Source organism: Urocitellus parryii, chromosome 5 (genome assembly GCF_045843805.1).
Source record: "Urocitellus parryii isolate mUroPar1 chromosome 5, mUroPar1.hap1, whole genome shotgun sequence".
NCBI classification, from domain to species: domain Eukaryota; kingdom Metazoa; phylum Chordata; class Mammalia; order Rodentia; family Sciuridae; genus Urocitellus; species Urocitellus parryii.
Genome location: NC_135535.1, coordinates 126722460 through 126730278, shown reverse-complemented (window position 1 = coordinate 126730278; position 7819 = coordinate 126722460). Strand labels below are relative to the sequence as shown.

General features: G+C 37.0%; 1 pseudogene; it reads left to right on the top strand.

The window, feature by feature from the left end:
* Window positions 1–1631: 1631 nt before the first annotated feature.
* LOC113190336 (protein NDRG3 pseudogene) lies at window positions 1632–2459 on the top strand (annotated as a pseudogene).
* Window positions 2460–7819: the final 5360 nt, after the last annotated feature.

Below are 7819 nucleotides of genomic sequence, written 5' to 3'. Positions count from 1 at the left end.
GTAAATCCATTCTTTGCTTAATGCCTTGGACACCTTGGACAACTGGTTGGGTGGCTGGGAGGAGGGGAAAGACAGGAATTCCATAAACAAGTCAGAGTGGGCACTGAAACTAGATCCTCTGATCCTAATGAATGTGCTCTTTCTATTGCAATGCACTATCCTGGAGGTGGCAGATACTCAAGGCCTCTCAGTCTCATCCGAGATTCTCCCCTTGATCTGTTTTTTCATAAATCTACACTTGCCATCCAGGTCTCCAGCCACACTGAATTCCTTGCCTTTCATGGATGCACTATTAGAGCTAAGTCAATGTCTTTGCATTGGCTGTCCCTCCCTGCAATCTGGAACATTCTCTACTTAGAATAGCTGTTGACCTCTTGGCTGCCTTCCCAATTCTAAATAAAGGACAGCCACTTCTTAAAAGTTGTATCTAGATCACTTTTTTTTTTAATCTCCTGGTTTCTCATCCTTCTATTTTCCTTAGCCCTTCTCTCCAAGTCTCTGCTTGCCTGGCTGCCTTTCTCAACCAGCTGTACTTTTACCTCTGCACCTCCTGACTCAAGCAATGCTCAGCTCTAGTGGCTTTTGACAAAAAGTGTTCAATGAATGCAGGAAGTAATGAGTGAACAAATCCAGTGAAAGACCGCTGCAAAAGTCTCTACCATCCTTGTATGACACATACATTATTATATATCATGCTAAATAAACCCTGACTGAGCCAGCTCTCCCCAAACCAGGCTGCACACATCTTCCTGAGAAGGCAGAAGTCCAGTTGGATTATAAACTAAGCATCAGATATAATTAGTGTTGCAGACATCAAGTAGCATATCCAATTATCTCATATATCTAAGAATGGAGTTTTCTCATTCAACTAGTACTGGCTTACATGGGACTTTGAGCAAGTTTCCACTGTTTAATCTTCCTACTCATGGCAGAGCAATAAAGACTTTGATGTCTACCTCAAGGATTAATGAGATCATATTTGTGAGAGCTCTAAACATCTTAAGAAAAATACTTGCTCATGACTATGTACTGCCATTTCACTTGAAGCACACAAGGGCCACAGAAGTTGCCTCCACTCTCTTTCACCATGTAAAATACTTGCATACCATCTTAGTTCAACAGGTCACGATGGGGAAGGTTTCAAGTAGATAATTCTAAGTAAGGAAGAGATAGAGATGATGTCTCTGGGATATATATTTTAACTAGCAGTGGGTATAAGATGAAGCCACCACAGTGTATTTTCTCTTAGGTAATCCTCCCATGATAAATTTGAGAAGTTGTTTCCAGCCCCAGATGGTTAGTCTTGATGATGTCTGTAACCCGAGGCTCCACTGCTGCAGGTACTAAATTCTATAAAATGTTCCTCACGGAAAAGTGGAAAGAGTCTGGCACTGGAATATGGGAGCTCTACTCTGAAGGAAGCCTGGGTCCTGGGTGCTATGGCTTTTGCCTTCATCCTAGGGAATGACTGGAATCAGCCTTTCACATAGAAACAAAAGAACAAGAAACAAAAGGCAACAACAGACTTAAGCCATAACATGTCAACAATTGCCTTAAAGGTAAATGATCTAAGTATACCAGTTGAAAGTTAGGAATGGACAAGATAAGTTAAACACACAGTCAAGGCTATCATGGCTGCTATTACTGCTGCCACCACTGCCAGTGCACGAAAGGCAGGTATCTGTGCCTCAGAATGACACATGAAACTTCCAGGAAATTTTAACTATCAGGAACAAGACACAGAAAAAAAAATCCATGATGGTCTCATAGCTATAGGAGGCTTGCTTGTGGGAAACAGACCAGTTATGGTGATATAGCATGCCATTGACCTTAACCACAAATCCTGTTTCAATGCCTTCTTTAAAGGATTGCATTAAGGATATGCAAGAGATTTCCTAGCACTTTTGCGACTACCCCTTCCCTGCAGAAAGATGAACCTTCCTTCTCAACAGGATACCTTATCCTGTGATGGATGACCTAGCCAAGATGCTGCCTCCCGTTTTTATTAGGATTACAGTTGGAACTGGAGCTTACAGCCTTAGCAGATTTGCATTCAGTCATCCAGAGCTTGTGGAAGGACTTGTGCTCATTAACATTGACCCTTGTGCTAAAGGTTGGATTGACTGGGCAGCTTCCAAACTCCCAGGCTTGACAACCAATGTTGTGAATATTATTTTGGCTCATTACTTTGAATAGGAAAAATTGCAGGCCAACCTGGACCTGATTTATACTTACAGTCTGTGTATTGCACAAAATATCAACCAAAAAAAATCTATGGCTCTTCCTGGGTTCCTACAATAAACTCACAGGCCTAGAGCTTGAAAAATCTATACAGGGCCAACATAATATCTGATTGAAAATATGGAAGTGTTCTCTTTACTGATAGTAGGGGAAATTTACCTGCAGTTGAGGCTATGATTGATTTTAATTATTGTCCAAAATCTATAGAAGCAACTTAACTACCAATGGTGGACTGTGAGGGACTGAACCCAGAGTACAGACTGGGAATCTTCCTGATCCTTTCTGCAGGGAATCAGATACTTACCATCTATCTGCCAGCATAACCCAGTTCACTCTATGTTGAATTCACTCTACCTTAATTAAGTACCACTGGCTTTGGAGAAATTTCCTTCATCCAGTCTGTCACCAGCAATTGTTAAGATGAAACTCAAGAATCTTGTGAGTCCCTTGATGCTCTGGGCCAATGCCAAACCATGGAGCTGCCCTGCTAAGGAGATGCTTTTTCCCTGGATCTTGAAATTCCACTCTCCATAATATAACTTTATCCCATAAACTGTCCTCCATTATTTTTAACACATGCACGGTCACTGAGACTCTCTCAAGCATTCTGGATTTAACCTTCTTTCTACCCATCAATGCCCCTCCAACTCTTTTTTCCTGTATGTACCCCAAATTACTTCCATGCCATTACTTTAACATTCTAACATCTTTGGATGATCTGATCTCTATGTCTTCTCACACCAATTTTTTTCCTGCACTCTAAGTATGTATCTAATAAGATTCTTTGGTCTCAACTTCATGTGTGTGCAAGCATATGTGTCTCTGTTAGTGTGTACACAGTTCTGTCATTTTAGACATGCCTTCTGGAAGTGCTCCTTCAAACAACAAAATAGGAATTTCTTTGTATTCTCATTGGAATTTTTAAGGGAAATGTACAGAACACATTTCCAGGTTGAGTAGGGCCACTGTTATCTCTTTAGGTTACAAATTGCTCAATAAGACTTTTTCAGAGAAATTTCAGGCAGGGGAATCTATAAGAAACATGGAAGATCATAATTACTCTTTGGTTGGTTGCTTGCTTGCTTGTGACCAATAGTGAAACGGTATCTTCTATATAGAGGGCCAGGCAGGGTTGCCAGCTACCTCTTCTGTCTAAATCAATTTGCACATACATTTCTATAAATAAAAGGGAGGGATGTAGTCTGTTAGAGACCCATGATCAATGAGATTCTGACACAATATGGATTTTTTTTTTCCCCAAGGAGTGAGTGTGGCTTCACTATTGGGCTCCCAGCAAAAGGAGAGTGGAGAGCAAAATGCCAGATCTCTGCTCAGCAAATAAAAACTGGTGTCACTACAGTGTCTGGTACCACTTATCTGCACAAAGGGCCTCCCAAGCCCATGATGGAGAGTGTTCTCCATCCTTCAGTCCCTCCAGAAGGGATAGGTATGTCCTGAAGTTTATGGAGATGGTGTGAAAATGGGAGGGAAGAGAAGAACAGCCATTAACATAATAGGCTCTCCTGTTCAGGTAAGTTGTTTTTGGCTTCCTGTTTACTGTTACATGAGGGATTCACTGGGAGGAAGATGAAAGAACCCTGAAGACCAACTGTCAAAGCAAGAGCCCAGCTAATGGGAACATGGAGATATAAGCTTAGGATTACATGGTTCTGGACTAGGAATATAGCTTAATTGGTAGAGTGCTTCTCTCATGTGCACAAGGCACAAGACCCTGGGTTCAATTCCCAGCACCACAACCACCAAAAAAAAAAAAAAATTACATGATTCTGAATCTTTGGGAAAGAGTTTTCTAGATACATTGTGGGCTTTCTACTGAGTTAAAGAATGCACTCTGCTAGAGTATGACTATTCACAAATTATTAACTAAAGCTTTATATATCTCATTGTTTAAAAATACATGTCCAAAAACATGTTGTCTTCAAAATAAAAGTATGTAAAAAGTACAATGACATATGAATCTAATATACAGTGACCTTGATAGAGTGAATGTAAAAGGATAGAAGGAGTTATACTATGAAAATATTATTTTTAAAAAAGTAGTAGTAGTTATATAAATGACAGATAAAATAGGCTTTGGAGGAAAGAAAAAAGGTAACTAGAGACAAAATTGAAAATTGCATAATGATAAAAACGTTAATCCACTAGGAAGAAATAAAGATCCTACCTATGCATGTACCAAAATATAAAGCCTCAAATAACACATAAGAAGCTTACGGAACTAAAAGAAGGAATAGATATATCTGCAATTATGGTTACAAATTTCAATACCCTACCCTCAGCAATGAACAGAACTCCTAGACAGAAAATCTCAGTGACATAGAAACACTGAATAATACCATCGGCAACAGGAACTGATGGCTGTTTATAGACCACTCTATTCAATAAGAACAGAACAAAGGTTCTTTCTAAGTGTCCACGGAACATTAACCAAGATGGAAGACTCTTTCATCATAAAATAAACCTTAAGATTTTTAAGATAACCAGATTAATACAAAGTATATTCTCTAACCATCATGGAATCAAACTAGCCGTCAGTAACAGAAAGGCAACAGAAAAATCTCCAACTACATGGAAATGAAACCACATATTTAGTTGTAAATAACTCTTGGGACAAAAAGAAAGTCTCAAAGGAAACATAAAAAATGCATAATTAAATTAAAATAAAAGCCAACACATTAAAATATGTGGGGTGAAGTAATGTAGTGCTGGAGTGGATTTTTAGCCCTAAATTGTTTAAAAAAGCAGAACAATCTCAATACTTAAGGTATCTATCTCAAGAAACTAGAGGGGGAAAAGCTCAAAATAAACCCAAAACAAATGGAGAAAAGGAAAACATGATGAATACAGATTCACAAAGTTGAAAACAGGAAAATAATAGGAAAAAAATCAGTGGTTTAAAATAATTTATTAAAACCAATAGGGCAGACATCTAAGAAAGCTGACAAAGGATAGTTAAGATGCAAAGCACACATATCAGAAATAAAACAAGGGACAGAACTATTAATTCTGAAGTCATTGAAAATAACAATAAAAAATATCATAAACAACTTTACCTTTGTTAATTCAATAAGTTAGAAGAAAAGGACCTACTCCTCAAAAACCACAAACTACCAAAATTTAATGAGGATGAAATAGACAAACAACACTGATAGTCCTGTACCCAGGAAAGAAATTGCATTTGCAAATTAAGAGTCCCCCCACCAAAAAAAAAAAAAAAATCCAGAACCAGATGAATTCTCTGGAGACTTCCACCCAAGATTTAAAGAAAAATTAATATCAATTTTACACAATTCTTCTAGAGAAAAGATCATACCACAATTCATTTTATGAGGGTAGCATTATACTGGTTTGTAAAACGAAATTAGTTTTGTTTGTAATACCAAAGTTTGGTCTGTATAAAAATAATACCCAACAGACTGATACCTCTCATGAACTTTGACTCAAAATTCCTCAGCAAAATATCCACAAAGTGAATCCAGTAATGTATAAAAAGAATTATAAATCCTAACTAAGTTAGATTTATTGCAGGTATACAAGGCTGGTTAAACATTTAAAAATCAATCAGTGGAATCCAACATAACAGCAGACTAAAGAGGAAAAGCCATATGATCCTATCATTTAATGCAAGAAGTAAATAAAAAGAAAAGAAAACAAATGACAAGAAAAGAAAGTAAAATCCTTTGCCACCAGAAAACAACTATGTGTTGGGCTGGCTTTGTTCAGCTTTGGTAAAAATCAAAATGAACAATTTTTGGTGACCAGGCTTTGAAGAAAATGTTGAATGGAACACAAATATGGATAAGGGTACAGAAAGACCACTTACATTATGGACTGAGAGTGGCTAAGTCATTTGCTTAATGACATACAGCCAGTAATTAAATAATTTATTTTGATAGCAAAACCAGAGATACATAGACCACAGTACCCTGGAATTGGACTCCTGACCAGTCTTTCTATATATATGTGTGTGCACACAAACTCACAATACATAAATATTTATATATATATCAAAGAGATTAAAAAATCTTTCTTAAGAAGACAGTGAATTTAGCAATTTGAAATTCTTGCAATAATCTAAACTAATAACCTTCATTCTTATAATATTTTGGAGGATAACTGATATCATGGAGCTTTCTCTGGGGCCAAGTTTTAAAAACAAAATTGAACTTCAGAACAAGTAAAGCTAAAGCCACACAGCTACTTAAAGACTGGGGCCAAATTGGAACCAGTTTTCAGTCTTGCTGGAAAATGGATTTTGCAGTACAGCTCACTAAAATAGTAGCTGTGGATGCACCATTAATATTCAAGAGAACAACATACATTTCATAAAATGTTCAGTGTATGTAAAAATCCATCCTCTCTGTATCACAAATTGAAATTATAAATGGGGCTTTTACTGTAAACTGTCTTAATTTCTTTAAAAATGTATGGAAAATACTTTATAAATATACACAATTAGACCTCCACTCATTTTATCTCTAAAATAAAGATTCCAGAAAATATAGTAAATATCCATAAATATTTAAAGATAAAACCTGGTTGGTTTCAGAGGATGTAGAAAAGACTAGTTTGGAGAGATTGCCCATGTTATTTTTAAAAGCCGTTCATAAAAAGGGGAACAATGTCCTGTTTTCTCCCTCAAAACATTTCCTCAAAGAATACAACTGTTCCCATGGACTGTTCCTTTCTCAGGGATCAGAGCAGACATTACCCAGTGAACCAAGCTTTGAACATTTAGAGGAGAAAGCATTTCTTGAATCTTATTTAGAGATTATCTTAAAGACGACTTTGCACTTGACATATTTCTGTGTCCTTTGTGCACATATTTTTTTAATCTTTAAAACAATTTTCCTAGTAAGTTCAGTCAATACTTTATATCCATGGTATTAGCATCGGTGGATTCTACTCACCACAAATCAAAATATCAGAAAAAAACTGTCTCTGTTCTGAACATGTATAGACTTTTTCTTGTTATTTTAGGCCATTAAATACAGTCTGACAACTATTTACATTGTACAAAATATAATATTAATTTTAAATATAATATTATAATTATTATAGTATAAATAATATTATGATTTAAAGCATATCAGGTGTAGGTTATATGAAATTACTTCTACATTTTATATTAGGAACTTGAGTATCTGTGGATTTGGGCAGGCACAGGAGATTCTGAAATTAATCCCCCAAAACACAGAAGAACAAGTATATTAAAATTATTCCAATTTTACCAGCAAGTAAACTAATTGGTTCACAAAACGTGACAGCTGGTGAATGGGAAGCTGGTCTCCAGATGCCTAGAGATTCTGGTTTGGAATCCTTGCCCTCTCTCACTTCTTTTGTTCTTCCCATTCTAGATGCCCAGCCATAGGGGTCAGTATGAAGTTACCTTCCAGGATACTGCAGAGGAAAGTCTGAAGGGTGAGCCAGGACAGACCTTGGAGGTCATGATGTTGGGCTAATGTACATGCCTAGTAGTGTAGAAATCTTGGGAGCAGATAAGAGCCAGGATGGTGATGGTCAACTGTTACCTAGGAGTGCAACCGAAACTGTGTTC